This window comes from Petaurus breviceps, unplaced genomic scaffold (assembly GCF_028583685.1).
Source record: "Petaurus breviceps papuanus isolate PSGF00001 unplaced genomic scaffold, PetGlider_PUasm1.0 214, whole genome shotgun sequence".
Lineage (NCBI taxonomy): Eukaryota > Metazoa > Chordata > Mammalia > Diprotodontia > Petauridae > Petaurus > Petaurus breviceps.
This window is the reverse complement of record NW_027185863.1, coordinates 22,521,678-22,533,146: the sequence shown is the minus strand read 5'-3', so window position 1 is coordinate 22,533,146 and position 11,469 is coordinate 22,521,678. Positions and strand designations below refer to the sequence as shown.

At 37.6% G+C, this 11,469-nt stretch overlaps 1 pseudogene; it reads right to left on the bottom strand.

Moving 5' to 3' along the window:
* Positions 1-216: 216 nt before the first annotated feature.
* LOC138165637 (putative monooxygenase p33MONOX pseudogene) lies at positions 217-10,682 on the bottom strand (annotated as a pseudogene).
* Positions 10,683-11,469: the final 787 nt, after the last annotated feature.

Below are 11,469 nucleotides of genomic sequence, written 5' to 3'. Positions count from 1 at the left end.
GACCAGTTTGGGGACATTACAGAATAGGTCTTTCTGCATTAGAAAGGTTCAACAAATATTTAAAGAAATAATCACTAACTTTCCAGGAATATCATACACAGCAGAATTGAAATGGATGACATCTTTACTATGTCAAGTGCAAAGTGGATGGGAAGAAATAAAAGTCTAAATACACTCTCTACATAACAGTGGGTTCAACAGGGAAAGCAACTTTGTTCATATGAAAAAGGAGCTTTTGAATCCGGTAGGAGGTATCACATTGATGTCTCTTGGTTTGATGTTGTGGGTTCATGGAGGTTGTTTCTTTCCTTCCATCAATTCAATCTTAGGTGACTTGAAGGCTTTTAGGTCTTCTGCAATTCTAGTAGCCGGAACCTGAAAGAACACCATTGGTGATGGATTCTGAGAACCTCTGTAGGAATGAATACTGAAACCTGAGGTGGATTTCTGAAGGGTTCTTGTTCCCAAAAGGCTCCATTTTCCTTTCTTTTGTCTTTATAAATTTCTTTGTTTACTTTTACTTTACTAGATTCAGTTCTAACAATCCCTTGATTTTCAATTTTTCTCCCCTCCCTTTCCTGTCTACCCTTCCCCTCCATGGCTGCATGCAATCAAATATAGGATCTGGAAATATTTTCACAATAGACATTAGTCAGGTTATAAAGAAGGATTGTAACGAATGGAATGAATAATGAAAAAGAGGAAACAAAACCAAACAAGAAAAAGAAAGAGAGCCAGGTACTTTGTTTCAATATGCATTCAAACTCTGTTCTGTCTAGATCTTTCCCTGAATGTGGACATCTCTTTCCATCTTGAGTTTTTGGAGTTGTCTTATAACTTTGCCTTGCTGAGAAGAGTCTAGTCTATCAAAGTCAGTTGTCACACATACATTGGGTCTGTAATTGTGTGCAAATTTCTCCTGGTTCTGCTCTTCTCACTCAGTATCAGTTTGTATAAGCCTCTCCAGGTAAATATGAAGCCCATCTGCTCCTCGTTTTTTTATATTACAACAATATTCCATTATATTCATATACCACAACTTGTTTAGTCATTTCCAAATTGATTGACATCCCCTTAATCTCCAATTCTTTGCCACCACAAAAAGAGCTGCTATAAATATTTTTGTACATATGGGTCTTCCTCCCACTTCTATGAACTCTTTGGGATGCAACCCTAGAAGTAGAATTGTTAGGTCAAAGTATGCAATTGTTTATAGCCGTTTGGGACTATAAATTCCAGATTGCTCTCCAGAATGGTTGAATCAGTTCACAACTCCACCAACAATGCTTCCATGTTCCAATTTGTCCACATTCTCTCCAGCATTTGTCATTTTCCAGTTTTGTCATCTTAGCCAATCTGACTGGTGACATGTGGTCCCTCAAAGTTGTTTTGATTTGCATTTATGAAATCAATAGTGAGTTAGAGCAGTTTTTCATATGCTTATAGATATCTTTAATTCCTTCCTCTGAAAACTGGCTGTTCATATCCTTTGAGCATTTATCAATTGGGGAATGACTTGTGTTCTTATAGATTTGACTCAATTGTCTGTATATTTTAGAAATGAGACCTTTATCAGAGACACTGGTTATAAAAATTCTTCCCAATATTCCACTTCCCTTTTAATCTTGGTTACATTGGCTTTATTTGTACAGGAACTTACTTTTCAACTTAATGTAATCAAAATTATCCATTTTGCATTTTATAACTCTTTCTAATTCTTGTTTGGTCATAAAGTCTTCCCATCTCCATAAATCTGACAAGTAAACTATTCCTTGCTTTCCCAGATTGTTTACACTATCAGCCTTTATACCTTGATCATGGACCCATTTTGACTTGATTTTTGGTGTTAGATAATGGTCTATGACCAATTTCTGCCCTAGTATCTTCCAGTTTTCCCAGCAGTTTTTATCAAATAGTGAGTTCTTTTCTCAAAAACTGGGGTCTTTAGGTTTATCATACAGTAGATTAATTTAGTCATTGACTGCTAAGTTGCATGTACCCAGTCGATTCCATTGATTCACTACTCTATTCCTCAGCTAGTACCAAGTAGTTTTTACGACTGCTGCTTTATAATACAGATTAAATTCTGTTATGGCTAGGCCACCTTCCCTAGCATTTCTTTTAATTAATTCCCTTGATATTCTAAAACTTTTGTTCTTTCAAATGAATTTCGTTATGATTTTTTTCTAGCTTTGTAAAGTAATTTTTAGTAGGTTGTTTGGTATGGCACTAAATATGTAACTCAATTAGGCAAAATTGTCATTTTTGTTATATTAGCTTTACCCAGCCACAAGCACTTGATGTTTTTCCAATCAGTAGATCACACTGTATTTTTGTGAAAAGTGTTTTGTAGTTGTGTTCACATAGGTCCTGGGTTTGTTTTGGCAGGTAGATTACAAAATATTTTATAATGTCGACAGTAAATTTAAATGGGTTTTGTCTTTCTATCTCTTGCTGTTGGATTTCATATATATACACATACACATATATACATATATAGGAATGCAGAGGATTTGTGTCGGTTTATTTTATATCATGTAACTTTGCAAAATTAATTTATTGTCTCAAATAGTTTTTTTTACTTGATTCTCTAGAATTCTCTAAGTATATCACATCATATCATCTGCAAAGAGTGATAGCTTGGTCTCTTCTTTGCCAGATATGATTCCTTCAATTTATTTTTCTTCTCTAATAGTGACTGCTAACATTTCTAGTAACAGACTGAATAAGAGGGGTGATAGTGGACATCCTTGTTTCACCCCTGATTTTATTGGAAATGCTTCTAGCTTATCCCCATTACATATAATACTTAAAAAAATTTTGGGGGGGTGGAGTCAAGATGGTGGAGTAGAAACAGGACCTCAAAGTGGCTCCAGCTCTCACCCGCTCCAATCCATGTAAAAGGGGACTCTGAACAAATTTTGGGGCAACAGATCCCACAAATGACACAGAGAAGCTAACCTCTTGCTGAGAACAGCTTGGCATGCCAGCAGGAATTGGCCAGAACAGTGCTCTTGGGGCTAAGCCAAACTCCACACCAAGGTTTTAGCCCCAGGGTGGGCCTGACCAGCTACCAGCTGGAGGGACTCCAGATCACCAGCAGCTGTGGTGGTCCAGAATTATCATCACATAGATGTTAAAGGCAAAGAGAGAGGTCAGTGCAGTGTCGACTTTGGGACCCAGCAGTTGGTACTTCATAGGCTTTTGACCCCAGGGTGAAAAGCTGCAGCCACCTCCATGTGGCAGCTTCAACTCCTGGTCTGCAGACTGTAGCGCGACCAAGTGACCAGCATGAGGGGAAATCACTCTTGCATTAACCTGCTTGGATCTGGATTGCAGTATAGGGTCGAGGTCCTGGGGTGTGTGACCAGCTTGCCAGAGCATGTGGAGGCTTCAGTGAGGGCACCCAACTAATAACTCCGGCAGCTGAGAAAACCCCAGCATTTGGTACAAAGCTCCCCTGTCTGGTGGCAGAGTCCTACTGTGGCAAAAAGCCCGAAAGTCAAGTAATTGAGTGTCAACATGATCAGGCAAAGGAAGCAAAACAATCAGAAGAATCCAACATTAGACTCTTATTTTGGGGACGAGAAGGATCAAAGCATGGAATAGGAGGAAGACAGTGAGGTCAGAACTCCTGCACCAAAACCTTCAAAGGAAAATACGAGCTGGTTACAGGTCATAGAGGACCTTAAGAAGCAGATAAGAGAAGTGGAGGAAAAATTGGGAAGACAAATGAGAATGATGCAAGAAAATTACGAAATAAGAGTCAACAGCCTGACTGAGGAAAATAATACCTTAAAAAATAGACTAACTCAAATGGCAAATGAGACTCACAAAGGCAATGAGGAGAAGAAAGGGGGGTTGGGAGAAAATATGGGAGTGAGTAGATTGGAGGAGGGGATATACTGTGCAACTGCTGTTTTGGGATGGTGGGTAGGGGGAAAATGGGAAGAATATTTGTAAATTAAAAGCTGGTGGAAATAAATGATGTAAATCAGAAGTTAATAAAGCATTTGAAAAATGAAAAAAAATTGGTCTTTATTAATTTGTTTCTTTACTTTTAGTTTACAAGATTCAGATCCACAATTCTTTGAGTTTCACATTTTTTCTTCCTACCTCCCCTTCCCCTCCCCCCCATGATGGCATGCAATCATGTATAGGATCTGAAAATAATTTCACATTAGACATTAGTCAGTTTATAAAGAAGGATTGTATAGATGGAAAGAACAATGGGGAAGAGTAAACAAAACCAAACAAGAGAAAGAAAAGGATCAGGTAGTTTGCTTCAATCTGGATTCAAACTCAGTTCTATCTAGTTCTTTCTCTGGATGTAGACATCTATCACCATTGTGAGGCTTTTGCAGTTGCCTTAAAACCCTGCATTGCTGAGAAGAGTCCAGTCTATCAAAATTGGTCATAAAACATATGTTGTGTCTGTAATTGTGTACAAATTTCTCCTGGCTCTGCTCTTCTCACTAAGCATCAGTTTGTATAAACCTCTCCAAGTAAACATGAAGTCCATCTGCTCCTCATTTCTTATAGCACAATAGTATTCCATTACATTCCTATACCATAACTTGTTCAGCCATTCCCCACTTGATGGATACCCTCTTAATTTCAAATTCTTTGCCATCAAAGAAGAGCTGCTATAAATATTTTTGTACATATGGGTATTCCTCCCACTTCTATTATCTCTTTAGGATACAGCCCTAGAAGTGGTATTGCTGGATAAAAGGGTAAGAAATTATTAGCCCTTTGGGCATAATTCCAGATTGTTCTCCAGAATGGTTGAATCAGTTCACAACTCCACCAGCAATGCATGAGTGTTCCAATTTTTCTACATCCTCTCCAGCATTTGTCATCTTCCTGTTTTGTCATCTTAACCAATCTGACTGGTGAGATGTGGTCCCTCAAAATTGTTTTGATTTGCATTTTTCTAATTAATAGTGATTTGGAGCATTTTTATATGCTTATAGATATCTTTAATTTCTTCCTCTGAAAAATGCCTGTTCATATTCTTTGACCATTTATCAATTGGGGAACGACTTGCACATTTATAGATTTGACTCAATTCTCTGTATATTTTAGAAATGAGTCCTTTATCAGAGACATAGTTTGTAAAAATTCTTTCCCAATTTTTCACTTCCTTCTTAATCTTGGTTGCATTGGTTTTGTTTGCATTACATATAATACTTGGTGATGGCTTTAAATAGATGCTACCTATTATTTTAATGAAGACTCCATTTATTCCTATACTTTCCAGTGCTTTTAAGATGAATGGATGTTGTATTTTCTCTAAAGTCTTTGCTGTAACTATTGAGATAATCAAATGGTTTCTGCTAATTTTATTGTTAATATGATCAATTATACTGATGGTTTCTTAATATTGAACCATCCTTACATTCCTGGAAAAATCTTCCCTGATCAAAGCATATTATTCTAGGTGCAGCTAGGTGGCACAGTGAATAGAGCATCAGCCCTGGATTCAGGCAGACCTGAATTCAAATACGGCTTCAAACACTCGACACACATACTAGCTGTGAGACTTTGGGCAAGTCACTTAACCCCAATAGTCCTCTAAAAAAGTATATTATTCTTTGGATAAGTTCCTGTAGTGTTTTTGCTAATATTTTACTTAGAATTTTTGCATCTATGTTTATGAGAGAAATTGGTCTATAATTTACTTTCTCTGTTTTGTCTCTTCCTGATTTAGGTATCAGTACCATATTTGTGCCATAAAAAGAATTTGGTAGTATTCGTTCTTCACTAATTTTCCCAAATAATTTGTAGAATATTGGAATCAATTTTGCTTTAAATGTTTGATAGAATTCAGTAGTAAAATCATCTGGCCCTGAAAATTGTTTCTAGGGAGTTTGATGACTGGTTTGATTTCTTTTTCTGACATGGGGTTATTTAAGTAATGTACATCCTCTTCAGTTAATCTGAGTAACATATATTTTGGTAAATATTCATCCATTTCACTAACATTGTCAAATTTATTTGCCTACAATTGGGCAAAATAATTCCTAATTTTTGTTTTAATTTCTTCTTCATTGGAGGTAGATTTCCCTTTTCATTTTTTTTTGATAATCATAATTTGGTTTTCTTCTTTTTTTAAATCATATTGACTAAAGGTCTATCAATTTTATTGTTTTTTCCCATAAAACTAGCACTTACTTTTATTTATTAATTCAATAGGTTTCTTAATTTTATTAATGTCTCCTTTTATTTTCATTATTTCTGATTTAGTGCTTTCAATTTGTTGTTTTTCTAGTTTTTTCACTTGCATGCCCAATTCATTGACCTCCATTTTCTGCTATTTATTCATATTATATATTCAGGTATATAAAATTTCCCCTAAGAACTGCCTTTGCTGCATCCCACAAGTTTTGGTATATTGTCTCATTATTGTTATTCTCTTTAATGAAGTTACTGATTGTTTCTATAATTTCTTGTTTGAGTCATTTATTTTTAGTATTAAATTGTTTAATTTCTAATTTGTTTTAGTATATCTTTTACAGCCCTTTATTGCATATGATTTTTATTACATCATGATCTGAGAATGATGCATTTAATATCTGCATTTCTGCACTGAATTGTGAATTTTGTATACCCTAATACATGGTCAATTTTTGTGTATGTGCCATGTACCACTGAGAAGAATGTACATTCCTTTATATCTCCATTCAGTTTTGTCCAGTGATCTATCACATCTAGCCTCTCTAAAATTCTATTCACCTCCTTAATTTCTTTCCTCTTTTTTTTGAGTTTAGATTTATCAAGTTCAGAGAGGGGGAGACTCAGGTCCTCCATTAGTATAGTTTTGCTATCTATTTCTTCCTCTAATTCCGTTAATATCACCTCTAGGAATTTGGATGCTCTACCACTTGGTGCATATATGTTAAGTAATGATATTGTTTCATTTCTTGATGGTACCTTTTATCAGGAATAGTTTACTTCCTTATCTCTTTTAATTAGACTTATTTTTGCTTTCACTTTATCTGAGATAAGGATTGTTACCCCTGTTTTATTTTTTAACTCTAGCTGAAGCATAATATATTCTACTCCAATCTTTTGCCTTCACCCTGTGTGTATCCCTTTGTTTCAAATGTATTTTTTGTAGACAGCATATTGTAAGATTATGGTTTTTAATCCATTCTGATATCCACCTCTGTTTTATGGGAGAGTTCATCCCATTCACATTCACAGTTTTGATTATTACCTGTGTCTTTCCCTGCATCACATTCCCTCCCCTGCTCATGTTTTTGTTTCTTCCTTCTCCCTTCCCCTCTTTAAGAGTTTTCCTTTTGACCACCTCCTTCCTCAGTCTTCCCTCCCTGTGCCCCCCCATTTACCTATCATTTCTCCTTACTACTATTTCCCTTCCTTCCAAACACTGCCCTTTTTCTCCCCCTTACCTCTCCTACTGCCTGTGGGGCACAATGGATTGTTATACTTAATGGAGTATGTTATTCCCGCTTTGAACCCAAACCAATGAAAGTAAATTTCATATAGTTCTCCTCTCCCTCCCTCCTTTACCTCTATTATAATGAGTTTTTGTGTCTTTTCACATTGGAATCTTAAACTTAACTAATTATGTTGATCACTCTTTGAACCAGAACCAATGAGAATAAATTTCATATAATATTCATCTCCCTCCTTCACTTCTACTATAGTATGTTTTTATGCTTTTCCATGTGTCATAATTTACCTTTTTCTGTCTTGTCCTTCCCTTTTCTCCCATTACAATCCCCTTGAATCTCTTAATTCATTTTTTAATCATCATATTAGTTCATTTATACCCACGCACTCTATCTATGTGTATCCTTTTTAAATGACACGATAATTTTAAGAATTTCAATATTGACAGGTTTCTCATATAGGGATGTAAACAGCTTGCTCATATCGAATCCTAAGTTATATGCATGTGTGCATATGTGTGTGTAAGTGTGTGGTTTATTTATGTCTTATTTGTCTTTTTATGTCTTTCTTGATTCTTGTAATTGGAGATCAAATTTTCCATTGAGCTCTGGCTTTTTCATCAGGAAAGTCTGGAAGTCCCTTATTTCATAAAATGACTATTTCCTTGCCTGAAAGTTTATGCTCAGTTTTTCTGGGTAGTTGATCCTTGGTTCCAGTTCTAGCTCTTTTGCCTTACAAAATATCAAATTCCAATCCCTCCAATCATTTAATGCAGAAGCTGCTAGATCCTGTGTAATCCTGACTATAGTTCCATGATATTTGAATTGTTTCTTTTTGGCTGTTTGCAGTATTTTCTCCTTGGCCTTGTAATTCTGGAATTTGGCTACTATATTTCTTAGAGTTTTAAATTTGGGATCTCTTTCAGGAGGAGTCTGATGAATTTTAGGATAACTATTTTACCCTCTGATTCTAGGACTTAAGTACAGTTTTCTTTGACAATCTCTTGGAGGATGTTCTCCAGGCTGCTTTTTTTCATCATGACTTTCTGGGAGACCAATACTTCTTAGGTTATCTCTCCTGGATCTATTCTCCAGGTCAGTTGTTTTTCCAGTGAGATATTTTATACTTTCTTCTAATGTTTTCAATCTTCATGTTTTGTTTGACTGACTTGATGCATCATAGAGTCCTTAGCTTCAATTTGACTGATTTTTAGTGAATTCTTTTCCTCAGTTACTTTTTGAAGCTCCTTTTTCATATGTATAGTTTTCATTTTTAGGGAGGTATTTTCTCCAGTTAGATTTCAAACTTCCTGTCCCATGTCACAAATTTTATTTTTTAAGGATGTGTTTTCTTCCATGAGATATTTTTCCAATTTTGTCGCTGTGAGTTTAAATTTATCTTCTACCTCTCTAATTTAGCTTTTGAAATATTTATTAAGCTCCTCTAATAATGCTTTTTGGGCTTGCAACCAGTTCATATTTTCTTCTGTGGTCTCAGGTGTGAGTATAGAGTCCATGTTGTCCTTTGTATTTGGTTGTTCTTGCTTTCTATAATAAGATTGGATTAATTTTCTTGCTTTTGCTTTCTCAGCTTCCTTTTTTTCCCATTGGAAAATGGGGGTGGGGGGGGAAAGCCTGTTTCCTGACTAGGCTTCTCAGCCTGGGAGCTAATGGCCTGGTTGTTGACTTTGTGAGCTGTAGCTTCTGGGTGTCTAGACTAAGGCCAAGACCAGAACTCTCAGTGATTCCCTTGAGTTACCCTAAGACTTACATAATAATCTGTGGGGTGTTGGTGGTCTGGCTGCTTCAGGTTTCCCCTTCTATGCCCCTGGGCTACAGCTCAGGCAGCCTCAGAAGCTGGCAGGCAGCACAGATGGTGTCTGCAGATTTCCCTGGTGGTGCTAAGGCCCACCTGGGCTTGTCTTATTTGTCCTTGCTGGCTCCACCACCCTGGGCTTTGGGAGCTCCTGCTGGTCAGCTGATGAGGTGCTTAGTGAGACCCATCCCAACCTTCACTTCATACTCCTTATTACCTCAGTTATACCTTTTTCAGTGACTCCTAAGCCTGAGACTATTTCTACTATTTCAGGATTTTATTCTGAGTTGGACATATATCTCCACGTTTTCTGGGTCAAGGAGGAAGATTAGAGCAGCTAAGGTTTACTCTCCCATCTTGGCTTCTGGAAGTTCAGATTTTTAAACTTCCAGTCTCTGAGCTGATAGCCCCAGGAGAACCTGCTGTCACTGCTTGGGGCCCTGTGCTTTCTCTTATCCAGCTCTGACTGATCATCTGTTCTGTGGTGAGATGGCTGTGAATCTCCCTTGGAGATGGTAAGTCCACTGGCTGGGGCTCCTTCTCACTCTGCTGCAGTCTTCTTTCCTGTCCATGCTGGTGCAGCCCCCAAGTGCTCTGTGGTCCCCCTGCCCAGACCTATGTGGGCACTTTCCTGGGCTGGGTATCTGCTATGCTCCATGTCCCAATGGATTCTCTCACTATAAAATTCAGACTCACTTTTTAAAGTTTAGTGATGGAATTCATGGAAGAGTTTCGTAAAGTTCCTACTTCTGTTCCTCCACCTTTGCTCCAAGGATCCATTTTTTAAATCAGGATTTGTCTCTATCTCCATTTCCAGAGTCCATGCTGCTGACATTTAGGTCATGTAAGGAAGTAGAAGATCCATAAGTAAACCAGCCTCTCGACTTTTGTTTGGGTGAGGAATGGGGTGTACTACTTGGAGAAGACTGGGTTGAATTAATGAGTCTATCTTCTTTTGTCTTTTTTTCCATTTTGTAACTTCAATTTATGGACACCTCTGCCACACGGTATTACTTGGTTTCTTCTGTGGTGAGGCCTTTATGGGGAGTGTAACTCATTTATGTCAACCTTTTCTCCTCCTCAAAGTGCTGGATACTGTCTTGTGTTTTTTTTTTTTGTAATCAAAGAATTCATGATAATGCGCATGACCTTGGTCTTAAACCTGGGGTCTTGTTCATTTGGTCACTGGAAGTTGAGGGGGTTATGGATAAACTATTTTGTCCTTCCTCAACCTTGGAAAGCTCTGGGTACTTCCAATCTTGGATGACTGGCTTTTTTCACAGAACCTTACTGCATGTGTTTGATGAAGCCATAGTCATCAGTGTGGGATCCTCCAGGACATCATCATAACTGAATGCACAGCAATGCATTCCAATTGGCAAAGACATCTGGCCTAGAAGCCTACCTGTACTGTGTTCAATAGCAGACACATCTGGCTCTCTGGATGATGCCGTGAATGAGGGTGATCCAGGTGAGTCTCTTGATATCCAGGACTCTGATTCCTACTGTGAAAGTCTATGGGAGTTATGCAATAAGACTAAGATGTCAAAAGGAAAAAATCTGCAGCTAGTGATGAACTAGCAAAGAGTCCTAAGCAGCTCTCCTGCAGAGGCTCTCCAGACAGATGGGTAGATGGGTTTCCATGAGGGGAAGGAGGGCAGTTCAGCCTGACTCTCTGCCATTGGAAGCTGAGAGTAACCAGGCTCCACACCCCCCTCTCCTCCTCTCCACATCACTCTCTAAGCGCTGAAGCATGGGGTGAACCGAGGCTATGACAGAAGTAGTGACAAAATTCAAATGGACCTCACCTAGGAGAAGTAGAGTGAAGCCTCTATTTTTTTTTTCTACAGGCACATCACATTGTTGATTCATATTGAGTGTGTGGTTCAGTAAAGGGGCTGTTTCTTTTTTAAGTATAGACTAAGCATCTCCACTCCTGCAGGTGAGAGATAAACAGGCCAGTTCCATGATAGTCCAGTTTTGAGATGTGAATGAAATGACATGCTTTTCTAATAACAGTGGACAAAGATTTAAATTAATGGAAAGGATATTAAAAAAAAAACATAGGATATGCAGCAAAGACAACATGTTGCTTCAGTTGAATGAATCACCCCTTCATCTGGATTGCCCTTTTCTGAGTGAGGATTTGAATTTAGATATTCTTTATGCTATGTTCATTTTGCAACCTAAAATCAATCAATATCCCTAGAATGAACAATTTCACTGGCATAT